This window comes from Oncorhynchus tshawytscha, linkage group LG07 (genome assembly GCF_018296145.1).
Source record: "Oncorhynchus tshawytscha isolate Ot180627B linkage group LG07, Otsh_v2.0, whole genome shotgun sequence".
Taxonomy (NCBI): Eukaryota; Metazoa; Chordata; class Actinopteri; order Salmoniformes; family Salmonidae; genus Oncorhynchus; species Oncorhynchus tshawytscha.
Genome location: NC_056435.1, coordinates 66,642,741 through 66,661,594, shown reverse-complemented (window position 1 = coordinate 66,661,594; position 18,854 = coordinate 66,642,741). Strand labels below are relative to the sequence as shown.

General features: G+C 44.8%; 1 protein-coding gene across 1 annotated transcript in view; it reads right to left on the bottom strand.

Moving 5' to 3' along the window:
* LOC112246308 (acid-sensing ion channel 1) overlaps positions 1-18,854 on the bottom strand; it is a 373,686-nt gene that overhangs the window by 97,794 nt on the left and 257,038 nt on the right. The gene's annotated exons all lie outside the window — the stretch shown is intronic.

Genomic DNA, 18,854 nt, shown 5'->3' with positions numbered 1-18,854 from the left:
CAATTCCAAAATAAAACAAAAAATCCAATAGAAATGTTGCTTAAGACTTTTGGTGAAGTGGTGAAGCGCGTAGAGTGTAAAAACCGCCTGTCCTCGGTTGCAACACTCACTACCGAGTTCCAAACTGCCTTTGGAAGCAATGTCAGCACATTAATAGTTAGTCAGGAGCTTCATGAAATGGGTTTCCATGGCCAAGCAGCCGCACACAAGCCTAAGATCACCATGTGTAATGCCAAGCGTCGGCTGGAGTGGTGTAGTTGGACTCTGGAGCAGTGGAAACGCATTCTCTCAAGTGACGAATCACGCTTGAACGTCTAGCAGTCCGACAGATGAATCTGGGTTTGGCGGATGCCAGGAGAACGCTACCCGCCCGAATGCATAGTGCCAACTGTAAAGTTTGGTGGAGAAGGAATAATGGTCTGGGGCTGTTTTTCATAGTTCTAGTGAAGGGAAATCTTAACACTACAGCATACAAAATGCTTGCGCTGCGCCACAAGCATTTTGCTACACCAACACTCGCATTAACATCTGATAACAATGTGTATGTGACAAATACATTTGATTTGATACAATGGCATTCTATGCTTGACACAGTTGTGTAAAGTTGGATTGATGTCCTTTGGGTGGTGGACCATTCTTGATGCACAGGGGAAACTGTTTTGCATAAAAACCCCTGCAGCATTGCAGTTCTTGACACAAAGCTGTGCGCCTGGCACCTACTACTTAGTTCAAAGACACTGATAGTGCTCACTGGAATATTTCTATGCTTCCGGTCTTAAGTTTGGTTTTCGTGTCTTTTACTTTTGGTTTTTGGACACCAGCTTCAAACATCTGAAATACTATGTTTGGTTATGGAAAATATATTTCACAGTGGTCCTTAATGTTTTGTACACTCAGTGTATACGGGGCGGCAGGGTAGCCTAGTGGTTAGAGTGTTGGACTAGTAACCGGAAGGTTGCAAGTTCAAGCCCCCGAGCTGACAAGGTACAAATCTGTCGTTCTGCCCCTGAACAGGCAGTTTAACCCACTGTTCCTAGGCCGTCATTGAAAACAAGAATTTGTTCTTAACTGACTTGCCTAGTTAAATAAAAACAAAGATTTTCTGGTGAAGTATTGTTCCCATGAGTGACAGAACACTGAGCCAATCACAAAGCAACTGGAGAACATTACCTAGTTAAATAAAGGTTAAAATAATAATAATAATATGGCAAGGTAAACATCCCCTGGATAAAACGTATACATTTACAAAGAGCGGAAGAAGTAGAAGAACTATCGATATCAAATGTATTTCCTGGCTGTAGCATTTCACCCCCCCCATTGGTTTAGACATGATTATTCTGTCCCATGGCTAGGTATTGAGATAAATATGGTTCCCCTATTGCCCTGGAAGAGGTTGTCTTCACTGATATATCTCTATTTGGAGCATTTGCTATTTGGAGCAAAATTGATAAACTACAAAATGGCACACATACAAACAATGTATATTTATTCGCTTTATTTGCTAGTTTTATCCAGCTAGCTAAAAAATGGATCTATGGGCTGTATGTGATTATGGAGAGCGAATGAAATTGTTTCTTTGTCATCTTGCTAGCTAGTGATTTATCCTTCAGCTAGTATCAACAAGAGATGAACAACAATAGCCTCATTACTGTAGCTATCTAGCTAGCTAACACTGACTAGACCATAAAGTAACACACATGGACATGCATTGCCAAACAACGCTGCTGCCACCTTCTGGTTTGGAGTATGTTAACATGGCTGAGCGGCTGACGGCTCCAAGGTCTTTGCTGTGTGAACACAAGATATTGACTGTCAACACTGTTCAGAGGTGCTAAATACTGTCGGCAGGCACACGTTTGACAATCCTACAGGTGTCTGAGCTATAACTCCTAGCTGTCTGCAAGCCGTCTGGGAGAAAAGCTGATGAACAGAAATCAAACACAATTAAGCCATTCTGTCAGATTGCTGAAATTTGATACCTTTCTGCTACTTTGAGACATTGGATATGAAGTTGGCAAACGTGTGTTTAAATACATTTGAGGGTTCAAGTCCATCTGGATTGCTGAAGCGAAACAGATTGCACAATAAAAATGTGAAGGTCATTTCCGATTGAGCCGACATACTGTATGCAGCATTTACCATGAATGCAGCATGCAGTAAAAGTATGTGGAACACCCATTTCATGAAGCTCCCGACTAACAGTTATTGCGCAGAAGTTGCTTTCAGAGGCAGTTTGGAACCGGTAGTGAGTGTTGCAGCTGAGGACAAACAGTTTTTTACTTCAGCACTCGGCGGTCCTTTCTGTGAGCTTGTATGGCCTACAACTTTGGCCTACAACTTTGCGGCTGAGCCGTTGGTGTTCCTAGACGGTTCCACTTCACAATAACAGCACTTACAGTTGACCAGAGCAGTTGTAGCAGGGCAGAGAGTTGACGAAACTGACTTGTTGTCCTATGACGGTGCCACGTTGAAAGTCACTGAGCTCTTCAGCACGGGCCATTCTACTGCCAATTTTTGTCTGTGGAGATTGTGTGGCTGTGTGCTCGATTTTATACACCTGTCAGCAACGGGTGTGGCTGAAATAGCCGAATGCACTAATTTGAAGGGGTGTCCACATACTTCTGGCCATGTAGTGTATGATATATTCTGGGTTTATGCTGTTTGTTCCAATATGAAAAGGAAGCAGCAGGAAAGTGATCCAACGGTATTGAATAGGAACCATTAGACTGTCACTGGATCATTTAAATAATTACACAGGAGCCAGAGGAAGGGATCATTTAAAGAATTACACAGTAATCAGAGCAAGGAAACTGTAGACTACAAGATTATAGATTGATACACACTTTCATCTTTAAATGATTAGATTATGCTGGGGAAACATTGTACTTTAAAATGATAGATTATAGAGGGTGTGGTTGGTACACACTTTCTACTGTAAGATATTACAGTATTACAGTGTACACACATTCTGGGTGTATACTTACTATGTTATAGATTATTACGGGTGCTGTACACACTTTCTACTTCAACCTTATAGCGCATTCAGGATGTGGTAAACTACCTACTTCACAGTAATTAAGGTTTTTATGGTAAAACATTACTTGCCTCCGAGCGTCATAAAACGTTACTTTACTTTTACAGGTTTTTATTTTGAAGCAGCTAATGAGGATCCCCCCATGAAGAAGACAGAAACAGTGTGCTAGCAGGCTACCGGTCAGGGCAGGGCTGTCAGTGTGAAATGCAGCAGACTGGGTCAATATTGGTTGAGTTCCAGCTGGTCAGAGTGACTGGCCGTGTGCTGTGTGACTGTGGCTCGGAATGACTGAACTAAACAGCTTCTCCATGAAGCCAGAGCACTGACAAATATAGTCATAGATTCCACACTATGACTAAGGTCATTATTCCCTCGGCCGTTGACACCAGCGTTCTCTACTCTGACACCAGCGTTCTCTACTCTGACACCAGCGTTCTCTACTCTGACACCAGCGTTCTCTACTCTGGCACCAGCGTTCTCTACACTGACACCAGCGTTCTCTATCTGACACCAGTGTTCTCTTCTCTGACACCAGCGTTCTCTACTCTGACACCAGCGTTCTCTACTCTGACACCAGCGTTCTCTACTCTGACACCAGTGCTCTCTACTCTGACACCAGTGTTCTCTACTCTGACACCAGCGTTTTCTCTTCTGACACCAGCGTTCTCTACTCTGACACCAGCGTTCTCTCTCTGACACCAGCGTTCTCTACTCTGACACCAGCGTTCTCTACTCTGACACCAGCGTTCTCTACTCTGACACCAGCGTTCTCTATCTGACACCAGTGTTCTCTACTCTGACACCAGGGTTATCTACTCTGACACCAGCGTTCTCTACTCTTGACACCAGCGTTCTCTAGTCTGACACCAGTGTTCTCTACTCTGACAACAGTGTTCTCTACTCTGACACCAGCGTTCTCTACTCTGACACCAGCGTTCTCTATTCTGACACCAGCGTTCTCTACTCTGACACCAGCGTTCTCTACTCTGACACCAGTGTTCTCTACTCTGACACCAGCGTTCTATACTCTGACACCAGTGTTCTCTACTCTGACACCAGCGTTCTCTACTCTGACACCAGCGTTCTCTACTCTGACACCAGTGTTCTCTACTCTGGCACCAGTGTTCTCTACACTGACACCAGCGTTCTCTATCTGACACCAGTGTTCTCTTCTCTGACACCAGCGTTCTCTACTCTGACACCAGCGTTCTCTACTCTGACACCAGCGTTCTCTACTCTGACACCAGTGCTCTCTACTCTGACACCAGTGTTCTCTACTCTGACACCAGCGTTTTCTCTTCTGACACCAGCGTTCTCTACTCTGACACCAGCGTTCTCTACTCTGACACCAGCGTTCTCTACTCTGACACCAGCGTTCTCTACTCTGACACCAGCGTTCTCTACTCTGACACCAGCATTCTCTATCTGACACCAGTGTTCTCTACTCTGACACCAGGGTTATCTACTCTGACACCAGCGTTCTCTACTCTGACACCAGCGTTCTCTAGTCTGACACCAGTGTTCTCACTCTGACAACAGTGTTCTCTACTCTGACACCAGCGTTCTCTACTCTGACACCAGCGTTCTCTACTCTGACACCAGCGTTCTCTACTCTGACACCAGCGTTCTCTACTCTGACACCAGTGTTCTCTACTCTGACACCAGCGTTCTATACTCTGACACCAGTGTTCTCTACTCTGACACCAGTGTTGTCTACTCTGACACTAAGTAAAACAGTATGAACATAAATATGCCAATGACCTGAGAAGACGTGAGAAATGCAGTTATGAAAATATTGTTAAAAAATGTGAAAGTATTAGGTGTAATCAGTGAACCACAGAACACACTCAAACAAACATAGAAATACCTATCTGGTGACCGCTTCATCATCAGGTGCAATTTGACCCAGCAGAGGGCAGCATATAGCAGTGCAGAATTAGTGTGTTTCACCAATTTACTTCAAAAAAGGTCAAATAAGGTGAAACAATGCCATTAACCAACAAGTTGATTATTTTGAATGTCTGGCTCTGTCTATGAAAATGTTGCAAAATGCAAAATATTGATGAAATACCAGAAAAATGTATGGTGACTAAGGTTTCACCATACAGAACACAACATATGTTTAGGAGAGGGTAACATAAAACAATCTCTCGCCAACAGACTTCTGCCAGGGCTCTACGACTGGTAGCCAGTCTATGAAGCCCACATTCTAAAAGGATTGAAATAACAACATGTGAAGTGGGGTCTACTGCCCTACTGCAACTAACCACGTGCTGGCAGACCGTGTTAATCTGTAAGAGGAATGGGTTCTGAGAGAGAGAGAGAGAGAGAGAGAGAGAGAGAGAGAGAGAGAGAGAGAGAGAGAGAGAGAGAGAGACAGAGAGAGACAGAGAGAGAGAGAGAGACAGAGAGAGAGACAGAGAGAGAGAGAGTCTCTCAGAGCGTTCACAGTCAGCCCACTGACACCCCTATCAGACCACAGCAAAATCACAGTCTACTTAAACAGAGCAATACTCAATCATGAGGCATCAAAGCCAAAGGAACTGAGTAACATTAAGAAATGCTATAGATGGAAGGAATGCAGTTTGGAAACCTACCAAAAAACAATTAGGCAACAACAAATTCAATCCCTTTTAGACAATTTCCTGGGTAAAACGTTCCACTGTAATAGTGAAGGTGTAAACTTGGCAGTAGAAAATCTTAACAGTATATTTGACCTCTCAGCTTCCCTATCAAATCTAAAAATCTCAAATAGAAAACTGAAGAAAATTAACAATAATGACAAATGGTTTGATGAAGAATGCAAAAATCTAAGAAAGAAATTGAGAAACCTGTCCAACCAAAAACATAGAGACCCGGAAAACCTGAGTCTACGCCTTCACTATGGTGAATCACTAAAACAATACAGAAATACACTACGGAAAAAGAAGGAACAGCATGTCAGAAATCAGCTCAATGCAATTGAAGAATCCATAGACTCTAACCACTTCTGGGAAAATTGGAAAACACTAAACAAACAACAACACGAAGAATTATTTATCCAAAATGGAGATGTATGGGTAAACCACTTCTCCAATCTTTTTGGCTCTATAACAAAGAATAAAGAGCAAAAACATATACATGATCAAATACAGATCTTAGAATCAACTATTAAAGACTACCAGAACCCACTGGATTCTCCAATTACATTGAATGAGTTACAGGACAAAATAAAAACCCTCCAACCCAAAAAGGCCTGTGGTGTTGATGGTATCCTCAATGAAATGATCAAATATACAGACAACAAATTCCAACTGGCTATACTAAAACTCTTTAACATCATACTTAGCTCTGGCATCTTCCCCAATATTTGGAACCAAGGACTGATCACCCCAATCCACAAAAGTGGAGACAAATTTGACCCCAATAACTACCGTGGAATATGTGTCAACAGTAACCTTGGGAAAATCCTCTGCATTATTATTAACAGCAGACTCGTACATTTCCTCAATGAAAACAATGTACTGAGCAAATGTCAAATTGGCTTTTTACCAAATTACCGTACAACAGACCATGTATTCACCCTGCACACCCTAATTGACAACCAAACAAACCAAAACAAAGGCAAAGTCTTCTCATGCTTTGTTGATTTCAAAAAAGCCTTCGACTCAATCTGGCATGAGGGTCTGCTATACAAACTGATGGAAAGTGGTGTTGGGGGTAAAACATACGACATTATAAAATCCAAGAAGGGCATTCTATGCCATCAAAAGAAACATACATTTCAATATACCAATAGGATTAGGATTTGGCTAAAAATACTTGAATCAGTCATAGAGCCCATTGCCCTTTATGGTTGTGAGGTCTGGGGTCCGCTCACCAACCAAGACTTCACAAAATGGGACAAACACCAAATTGAGACTCTGCACACAGAATTCTGCAAAAATATCCTCCGTGTACAACGTAGAACACCAAATAATGCATGCAGAGCAGAATTAGGCCGATACCCACTAATTATCAAAATCCAGAAAAGAGCTGTTAAATTCTACAACCACCTAAAAGGAAGCGATTCACAAACCTTCCATAACAAAGCCATCACATACAGAGAGATGAACCTGGAGAAGAGTCCCCTAAGCAAGCTGGTCCTGGGGCTCTGTTCACAAATACAAACACACCATACAGAGCCCCAGGACAACAGCACAATTAGACCCAACCAAATCATGAGAAAACAAAAAGATAATTACTTAACACATTGGAAAGAATTAACAAAAAAACAGAGCAAACTAGAATGCTATTTGGCCCTACACAGAGAGTACACAGCGGCAGAATACCTGACCACTGTGACTGACCCAAAATTAAGGAAAGCTTTGACTATGTACAGACTCAGTGAGCATAGCCTTGCTATTGAGAAAGGCCGCCATAGGCAGACATGGCTCTCAAGAGAAGACAGGCTATGTGCTCACTGCCCATAAAATGAGGTGGAAACTGAGCTGCACTTCCTAACCTCCTGCCCAATGTATGACCATATTAGAGAGACATATTTCCCTCAGATTACACAGATCCACAAAGAATTCGAAAACAAATCCAATTTTGAAAAACTCCCATATCTATTGGGTGAAATTCCACAGTGTGCCATCACAGCAGCAAGATTTGTGACCTGTTGCCACGAGAAAAGGGCAACCAGTGAAGAACAAACACCATTGTAAAACAACCCATATTTATGCTTATTTATTTTATCTTGTGTCCTTTAGCCATTTGTACATTGTTAAAACACTGTATATATATATAATATGACATTTGTAATGTCTTTACTGTTTTGAAACTTCTGTATGTGTAATGTTTACTGTTAATTTTTGTTGTTTTTCACTTTATATATTCACTTTGTATGTTGTCTACCTCACTTGCTTTGGCAATGTTAACACGTTTCCCATGCCAATAAAGCCCTTGAATTGAATTGAATTGAATTGACAGAGAGAGACAGAGAGAGAGAGAGATAGACAGAGAGAGAGACAGAGAGAGAGAGAGAGACAGCGAGAGAGAGAGAGAGAGACAGAGGAGAGAGAGAGAGACAGAGAGAGAGAGAGAGAGAGACAGAGAGAGACAGACAGACATACAGACAGAGAGAGAGACAGACAGACAGACAGAGAGAGAGACAGAGAGAGAGAGAGAGAGAGAGAGAGAGAGAGAGAGAGAGAGAGAGAGAGAGACAGAGAGAGAGAGAGAGAGAGAGAGAGAGAGAGACAGAGACGAGAGAGAGAGAGAGAGAGAGAGAGAGAGAGAGAGAAAGAGACAGACAGACAGACAGAGAGAGAGAGAGACAGACAGACAGACAGAGAGAGAGAGAGAGAGAGAGAGAGAGAGAGAGAGAGAGAGAGAGAGAGAGACAGAGACAGAAAGAGACAGAGAGACAGAGGCGAGAGAGACAGAGAGAGAGACAGAGAGAGAGACAGAGAGAGACAGAGAGAGAGAGAGACAGAGAGAGACAGAGAGAGACAGAGAGAGAGAGAGAGAGACAGAGGAGAGACAGAGAGACAGAGAGAGAGAGAGAGAGAGAGAGAGAGAGAGAGAGAGAGAGAGAGAGAGAAAGAGAGCGAGAGAAAGAGAGCGAGAGAAAGAGAGCGAGAGAAAGAGAGAGACAGAGAAAGAGAGCGAGAGAAAGAGAGAGACAGAGAGAGAGAGAGACAGAGAGAGAGAGAGAGAGTGAGAGAGAGACAGAGAGAGACAGACAGACAGACAGACAGACATACAGAGAGAGAGATGGACAGACAGACAGACAGACAGACAGACAGACAGACAGACAGACAGACAGACAGACAGACAGACAGACAGACAGAGAGAGAGAGAGAGAGAGAGAGAGAGAGAGAGAGAGAGAGAGAGAGAGAGAGAGAGAGCGAGAGAGAGAGAGAGAGAGGGTCAGGAGGATAACAGAGCTGAAGGTTTTAGCGTTTCCTTTCAAGTCCATCTTGGAGCCTCTCCTGACGGCTATGACAGACCTGTCGTTGCCATGGATACCGGCCATCCAAGACAAGATGCATGAATTACATCCATTACATAGAAAATGAATATCAGTCCGACACACACACACGTGCACATGCACACACAAACACACACAGAAACATGCACACACACACACAAATAGGGTGAAATGTCTGCACAAATATTTCGCAACATAAATAGATTATACATGTCACACACTAGATTTAAATTATGATTAAAAGTGATGATTACATCAATACCAAAATACTGAGAAACCATCCATCACTACCACTGCTGCTCAGGATGGGATTAAATTCCGAACAGCGTGAACTAACAGGCTTAGTTGTCAGTGTGTGATTAAATCATGGTAGGATTGAGACCCAACATGAACATGGTAGGATTGAGACCCAACATGAACATGGTAGGATTGAGACCCAACATGAACAATAAAGGGGAAAACTGTTGTATCAGTTGGGTAGAATGGGGGTAGAGGAGATTGAAGGATTAGAAGCTTGTTTTCACATCTCCTCGTGTTTTCATATGACAAATAAGTTAAAGCTTCAGAATCCTTCGGTATCATCTGACATCCGGCGCCGACAGTGATGGCCGCCTCGCTTCGCGTTCTTAGGAAACTAAGCAGTATTTTTTTGTTTTGTTTTCATTGTTACCCCAGGAAATCTTAAGTCTTATTACATACAGCCGAGAAGAACTATTGGATATAAGAGCAACGTCGAAGCGGATCCTCTGTTTGGTCCACCACCCAGGACAATGGATCGGATCCCAGCAGGCGACCCAAAACAACGGCGCCGCAGAAGGGGCAGACGGAGCGGTCTTCTGGTCAGGCTCCGTAGACGGGCACATCGCCCACCGCTCCCGAGCATACTACTCGCCAACGTCCAGTCTCTTGACAACAAGGTAGACGAAATTTGAGCAAGGGTAGCACTCCAGAGAGACATCAGAGACTGTAACATTCTATGTTTCACAGAAACTTGGCTCACGTTATCAGATATCAGAGTCGGTACAGCCACCTGGTTTCTTCACGCATCGCGTTGACAGCAACAAACACCTCTCTGGTAAGAAGAAGGGGGAGTGTGTACGCTTTATGATTAACGAGTCGTGGTGTGATCATAACAACATACAGGAACTCAAGTCCTTTTGTTCACCTGACCTAGAATTCCTTACAATCAAATGCCAACCGCATTATCTACCAAGAGAATTCTCTTCGATTATAATCACAGTCGTGTACATCACCACAAGCAGACACCTCGACGGCCCTGAAAGAACTTCATTGGACTCTATGTAAACTGAAAACCACCTATCCTGAGGCTGCATTTATTGTAGCTGGGGATTTTAACAAGGCTAATCTGAAAACAAGGCTCCCTAAATTTTATCAGCATATCAAATGCGCGACCCTGGCTGGCAAAATTCTGGATCGTTGTTACTCTAACTTCCACAATGCATACAAAGCTCTCCCTCGCCATCCCTTCGGCAAATCCGACCATGACTCCATTTTGGTGCTCCCAGCCTTTTGACAGAAACTAAAACAGGAAATGATGTTGTACTGAGAGACTGAAAAACAGCTTCTATCTCAAGACCATCAGACTGTTAAACAGCCATCACTAACATTGAGTGGCTGCTGCCAACATACTGACTCAAATCTCTAGTCACTTTGATAATTAAAAAATGGATGTAATAAATGTTTCATAAGTCACTTTAAACAATGCCACTTCAGAAAATGTTTACATACCCTACATTACAAATCTCATACTGTATGTATTTACTGTACTCTATACCATCTACTGCATCTTGCCTATGCCGTTCGGCCATCGCTCTAGAAGCACAAGCATTTCGCTACACTCGCATTAACATCTGCTAACCATGTGTATGTGACCAATAAAATGTGGTTTGATTTGATTTCATACCATACAGAATGTTTACTATTATAAACTGGGTGATTCGAGCCCCGAATGCTGATTGGTTGACAGCTGTGGTATATCCAGGCTGTATCACAACCGGGCCGTGATTGGGAGTCCCATAGGGCAAAGCACAATTGGCCCAGCGTCGTCCGGGTTTGGCCGATATTGTAAATAAGAATTTCTTCTTAACTAGTTAAATAAAGGTCAAATAAAGGTTAAATAAAATAAATAAAATAATCAGACCACAGGTATGACAAAACATTTATTTTTACTGCTCTAATTACGTTGGTAACCAGTTTATAATAGCAATAAGGCATTTCGGGGTTTGTGATATATGGCCAATATACCACGGCTAAGGGCTGTATCCAGGCACTCTGCGTTGTGTCGTGCTGGGTTTTAATTTTTTTATTTCACATTTAATTAAGAACAACCCTTAGCTGTGATATATTAGGTCCACAGACGACGCAATCGCCATCACACTGCCCTAACCCATCTGGACAAGAGGAATACCAATGTAAGAATGCTGTTCGTTGATTACAGCCCAGCATTTAACACCATATTACCCTCCAAACTCGTCATTAAGCTCGAGACCCTGGGTCTTGACCCCGCCCTGTGCAACTGGGTCCTGGACTTCCTGACGGGCCGCCCCCAGGTGTTGAGGGTAGGTAACAACATTTCCACCCCACTGATCCTCAACACTGGGGCCTCACAAGGGTGCGTTCTCAGCCCCCTCCTGTACTCCCTGTTCACCCATGACTGCGTGGCCATGCACGCCTCCAACTCAATCATCAAGTTTGCAGACGACACTACAGTGGTAGGCTCGATTACCAACAACGACGAGACGGCCTACAAGGAAGAGGTCAGAGCCCTTGTAGTGTCGTGTCAGGAAAATATCCTCACACTCAATGTCAACAAAACAAAGGAGATGATCGTGGACTTCAGGAAACAGCAGAGGGAGCACCCCCCTATCCACATTGACGGGACAGTAGTGGAGAGGGTGGAGAGTTTTAAGTTCCTCGGCGTACACATCACGGACAAACTGAAATGGTCCACCCACACAGACAGCGTCGTGAAGAAGGCGCAGCAGCGCCTCTTCAACCTCAGGAGGCTGAAGAAATTTGGCTTGTCACCAAAAACACTCACGCACTTTTACAGATGCACAATTGAGAGCATCCTGTCGGGCTGTATCACCGCCTGGTACGGCAGCTGCTCCGCCCATAACCGTAAGGCTCTCCAGAGGGTAGTGAGGTCTGCACAACGCATCACCGGGGGCAAACTACCTGCCCTCCAGGACACCTACACCACCCGATGTCACAGGAAGGCCATAAAGATCATCAAGGACAACAACCACCCGAGCCACTGCCTGTTCACCCCGCTGTCATCCAGAAGGCGAGGTCAGTACAGGTGCATCAAAGCAGGGACCGAGAGACTGAAAAACAGCTTCTATCTCAAGGCCATCAGACTGTTAAACAGCCACCACTAACATTGAGTGGCTGCCTGCAACACACTGACTCAACTCCAGCCACTTTAATAATGGAACAATTTGATGCAATCAATGTATCACTGGTCACTTTAAACAATGCCACTTAATATAATGTTTACATACCCTACATTACTCATCTCATATGTATATACTGTACTCTATACCATCTACTGCATCTTGCCTTTGCCGTTCTGCCATCGCTCATCCATGTATTTATATGTACATATTCTTATTCATTCCTTTACACTTGTGTGTATAAGGTAGCTGTTGTGAAATTGTTAGGTTAGATTACTCGTTGGTTATTACTGCAGGGTCGGGAGTAGAAGCACAAGCATTTCGCTACACTCACATTAACATCTGCTAACCATGTGTATGTGACCAATAAATTTGATTTTATATATTGGCCACACCTCCTTTGGCATTATTGCATCATTATACCAGGGACGAGCAACTTTGATGGGGGTGAAGGGAAACAAAAATCTTAACTCATCATGAGGGGCTGCAGTAGCTTGCGTGTCTGTGTACCCACATCCATACCCACACATGCAGGCAGAGCCGGCCCTAGCCTTTTAGGGGCCCTAAGCACATTTGTGTTGGGGGCCCCTTCTCACCTTGCGAGCAAAACATTTTAGCGGCCCCCCTCTTGACAGTGGAGAGAGAGTTGTTCTATTGTACTATTATTTTTAAAAAATGGGCCATGGGGCATAAAGAAAATGTTGTTTTAAAGCAATTTTGATGAAATTCTACCCATTTTGCCATAGGGAAGAGAGACGATTTAGCAAGTAATTTCATGCAAATCTACTCATTTTACCATGGGGTGGAGAGAAAACAAAACAGGTTTACAGCTAATTTCTTATAATTCTACGGAGATACATTTTTATTATTATTTTTTTTTACAGCAAATTTCCTCCAATTCTCCACATTTTGCACGACTTAATGTGACAACTGAGTGAGAGTGACTAACAAAATCAATGAGGGCCCACCGGTCCGTAATTCGACCATGATTACTACAACTAAATTAGTACACCTTGTGTATTCTACTACTCTAACTTTTCACAGTAAGTTGAGACCCCGACTGCGACCCCCTAAAAAAAAAAGATCCACGGGCCTAGAAGAAGGTGGGTGGGTGAGCAGGCTGCCAGTTGCCTATCCTTGTATTATACCGTAACTGCTGTAAATTTCCTAGAAAGAGAAGGAAGTCAGACCGTTGTAAAGATGGTTAAGTGAGTTGTTTTGTCATAGGGGCACGTTCCTCATCTGAGGCTGTGTAGAGAGGTGCTGGAGGTGAGAGTGTGTGTGTGTGGTTGTGTGTATGTTGTTGTGTGTGTGTGTGTGTGTGTGTGTGCGTGTGTGGTTGTGTGTGTGGTTGTGTGTGTGTGGTTGTGTGTGTGGTTGTGTGTATGTTGTTGTGTGTGTGTGTGTGTGTGTGGTTGTGTGTGTGTGTGGCTGTGTGTATGTTGTTGTTGTTGTTGTGTGTGTGTGTGTGAGAGGAACATGACACTTTATTCTACAGCCCAGTTTAACATGGTTCTACCTGGGTCTTCCTGGTTCTACCTAATAAATGAAGATGTAGCACAGTGTGCATGTTCTAACTACCCGGTACCAAAATACATTGTATGTATTGGTACTGTCTAAATGACTTGATTCCAAAGAAACCTATTATGATGTAATATTAGGTAATTACCATGTAATAATATTGTACTATATTATTATAATATTATTATTTTATTATAATATTCATTCATGATATTATTAGTATTATATTATAGCAATTACCAGTGGGAAAAACATGATTCATCCATGCCTCATCACCCCACTACCACACTCTCAGACATTCAATTAATACCCCCCCACCCCTCCACTGCAGCAGAATACACACACACACACAGCCTTGTATAACTGACCTTGTGGGGACACAAAATTCAGTCCCATTCAAATTCCTATTTTCTCTAACCCCTAACACTAACCTTAACCCAAAAACCTAACCTTAACCCTGAACCTAAACCTAGCTGCTAACCTTCAAACTAACCCTAGCTCCCAGCCCTAAACCTAATTCTAACCCTAACACTATTAAATCCTCACCCTGTACTTGCTTCCTGTCTCCCAGCGTCTGTGGTTACGGAACCATGACACACTAAATCTAACATTAACCCTAAACCTCTTATAAATAGCATTTGGCCCCAGTTGGTCACAATGTTGTTAGTTTCCTATTCTTGAGGGGACTTCTGGTCCCCAGAAGTATAGTTAAAAACGTCCACAAACATGGACAGCCTCCAGGCTCAGCCTTGGCCACATGTCATTGACCAATAACGTGACTAAGTGTTGGTGACTCAGGTGAATGCGAGGTAAATCATGGCGTGCAGTATATACAGCGCAGGCTTCCATCAGGCAGACAGACAGACAGACAGACAGACAGACAGACAGGCAGGCAGACAGACAGACAGACAGGCAGGTAGGCAGGCTTCCATCAGGCAGGCAGGCTTCCATCAGGCAGGCAGGCTTCCATCAGTTAGGCATACAGGCAGGCTTCCATCAGGCAGGCTTCCATCAGGCAGGCAGGCTTCCATCACGCAGGCAGACAGGCAGAGTTCCATCAGACAGGCTTCCATCAGACAGGCAGACAGGCTTCCATCAGGCAGGCAGGTTTCCATCAGGCAGGCAGACAGGCAGGCTTCCATCAGGCAGGCAGACAGGCAGGCTTCCATTAGACAGGCTACCATCAGGCAGGCAGGCTTCCATCACGCAGGCAGACAGGCAGGCTTCCATCAGGCAGGCAGAGTGAGGTCAGAACCAGTGATCCAAAAGGCTCTCTCTCTGTCTCTCATGGTGTGAAACACTAAGCCCACGTCTTAATTCACAGAGGAGAGCAGAGATATGCAGGTAGTTCTAGATCTTAGTTATTATCCCACAGGATAATAAGGACAGTGTAGGATATAGATTACATTCAACACATCCTGATGTAGACAGTGTAGGATATAGATTACATTCAACACATCCTGATGTAGACAGTGTAGGATATAGATTACATTCAACACATCCTGATGTAGACAGTGTAGGATATAGATTACATTCAACGGTTTTCTTCATCTGAAGGAGAGTCGGACCAAAATGCGGCGTGTAGATTGCTATCCATGTTTAATCAACAAACGTAAAACACGAATCAATACAAAAAAACTACAAAAAACAACAAACGTGGAAACGTAACGAAAACCGAAACAGCCCTATCTGGTGAAAACACAGAGACAGGAACAATCACCCACAAACACACAGTGAAACCCATACAGAGAGGTCCTCATCCTCATCCCTTCCTGTGTTACACACCATACAGAGGTCCTCATCCTCATCCCTTCCTGTGTTATCCCACACCATCCCTTCCTGTGTTATCCCACACCAGAGAATCCCTTCCTCCTCATCCTCATCCCTTCCTGTGTTATCCCACACATATACAGAGGTCCTCATCCCTTCCTGGTCCTCATCCCTTCCTGTGTTATCCCTTCCACACCATACAGAGAGGTCCTCATCCCTTCCTGTGTTATCCCACACCATACAGAGAGGTCCTCATCCCTTCCTGTGTTATCCCACACCATACAGAGAGGTCCTCATCCTCATCCCTTCCTGTGTTATCCCACACCATACAGAGAGGTCCTCATCCTCATCCCTTCCTGTGTTATCCCACACCATACAGAGAGGTCCTCATCCTCATCCCTTCCTGTGTTATCCCACACCATACAGAGAGGTCCTCATCCTCATCCCTTCCTGTGTTATCCCACACCATACAGAGAGGTCCTCATCCTCATCCCTTCCTGTGTTATCCCACACCATACAGATGTCCTCATCCTCATCCCTTCCTGTGTTGTCCTCATCCTCATCCCTATCTGTGTTATCCCACACCATACAGAGAGGTCCTCATCCTCATCCCTTCCTGTGTTATCCCACACCATACAGAGGGTCCTCATCCACACCTCATCCCTTCCTGTGTTATCCCACACCATACAGAGAGGTCCTCATCCTCATCCTCATACAGAGAGGTCCCATCCTTCCTGTGTTATCCCACACCATACAGAGAGGTCCTCATCCATCCCTTCCATCCACACCATACAGAGAGGTCCTCATCCTCATCCCTTCCTGTGTTATCCCACACCATACAGAGAGGTCCTCATCCCTTCCTGTGTTATCCCACACCATACAGAGGTCCTCATCTTCCTTCATCCCACACCATACAGAGAGGTCCTCCTCATCCCTTCCTGTGTTAACCCACACCATACAGAGAGGTCCTCCTCATCCCTTCCTGTGTTATCCCACACCATACAGAGAGGTCCTCATCCTCATCCCTTCCTGTGTTATCCCACACCATACAGAGAGGTCCTCATCCTCATCCCTTCCTGTGTTATCCCACACCATACAGAGAGGTCCTCATCTCCTTCCTGTGTTATCCCCACACCATACAGAGAGGTCATCCTCATCCTCATCTCATCCCTTCCTGTGTTATCCCACACCATACAGAGAGTCCTCATCCTCATCCCTTCCTGTGTTATCCCACACCATACAGAGAGGTCCTCATCCCTTCCTGTGTTATCCCACACCATACACAGAGGTCCTCATCCTCATCCCTTCCATCCCACACCATCAGAGGTCATCCTTCCTGTGTTATCCCACACCATACAGAGGTCCTCATCCTCATCCCTTCCTGTGTTATCCCACACCATACAGAGAGGTCCTCATCCTCATCCCTTCCTGTGTTATCCCACACCATACAGAGAGGTCCTCATCCCTTCCTGTGTTATCCCACACCATACAGAGGTCCTCATCCTCATCCCTTCCTGTGTTATCCCACACCATACAGAGGTCCTCATCCCTTCCTGTGTTATCCCACACCATACAGGTTCCCCACACCATACAGAGAGGTCCTCATCCCTTCCTGTGTTATCCCACACCATACAGAGAGGTCCTCATCCTCATCCCTTCCTGTGTTATCCCACACCATACAGAGGGTCATCCTCATCCCTTCCTGTGTTATCCCACACCATACAGAGAGGTCCTCATCCTCATCCCTTCTGTGTTATCCCACACCATACAGAGAGGTCTCATCCCTTCCTGTGTTCACACCTTCCTGTGTTATCCCTTCCTGTGTTATCCCACACCATACAGAGAGGTCATCCTCATCCCTTCCTCATCCCTTCCTGTGTTATCCCACACCATACAGAGAGGTCCTCATCCCTTCCTGTGTTATCCCACACCATACAGAGAGGTCCTCATCCTCATCCCTTCCTGTGTTATCCCACACCATACAGAGAGGTCTCATCCTCATCCCTTCCTGTGTTATCCCACACCATACAGAGGGTCCTCATCCCTTCCTGTGTTATCCCACACCTTCCTGTGTTATCCCACACCATACAGAGAGGTCCTCATCCTCATCCCTTCCTGTGTTATCCCACACCATACAGAGAGGTCCTCATCCCTTCCTGTGTTATCCCACACCATACAGAGAGGTCCTCATCCCTTCCTGTGTTATCCCACACCATACAGAGGTCCTCATCCTCATCCCTTCCTGTGTTATCCCACACCATACAGAGAGGTCCTCATCCTCATCCCTTCCTGTGTTACCCACACCATACAGAGAGGTCCTCATCCTCATCCCTTCCTGTGTTATCCCACACCATACAGAGAGGTCCATCCCTTCCTGTGTTATCTCACACCATACCTTCCTGTGTTATCCCACACCATACAGAGGTCCTCATCCCTTCCTGTCATCCCTTCCTGTGTTATCCCACACCATACAGAGAGGTCCTCATCCTCATCCCTTCCTGTGTTATCCCACACCATACAGATGTCCTCATCCTCATCCCTTCCTGTGTTGTCCCACACCATACAGAGAGGTCCTCATCCTCATCCCTTCCTGTGTTATCCCACACCATACAGAGGTCCTCATCCTCATCCCTTCCTGTGTTATCCCACACCATACAGAGAGGTCCTCATCCTCATCCCTTCCTGTGTTATCCCACACCATCCCTTCCTGTGAGAGGTCCTCACACCTCATCCCTTCCTGTGTTATCCCACACCATACAGAGAGGTCCTCATCCCTTCCTGTGTTAACCCACACCATACAGAGAGGTCCTCATCCCTTCCTGTGTTATCCCACACCATACAGAGAGGTCCTCATCCCTTCCTGTGTTATCCCACACCATACAGAGAGGTCCTCATCCCTTCCTGTGTTATCCCACACCATACAGAGAGGTCCTCATCCCTTCCTGTGTTATCCCACACCATACAGAGAGGTCCTCATCCTCATCCCTTCCTGTGTTATCCCACACCATACAGAGAGGTCATCCTCATCCCTTCCTGTGTTCCACACCATACAGAGAGGTCCCTTCCTGTGTTATCCCACACCATACAGAGAGGTCCTCATCCACACCTCATCCCTTCCTGTGTTATCCCACACCATACAGAGAGGTCCTCATCCTCATCC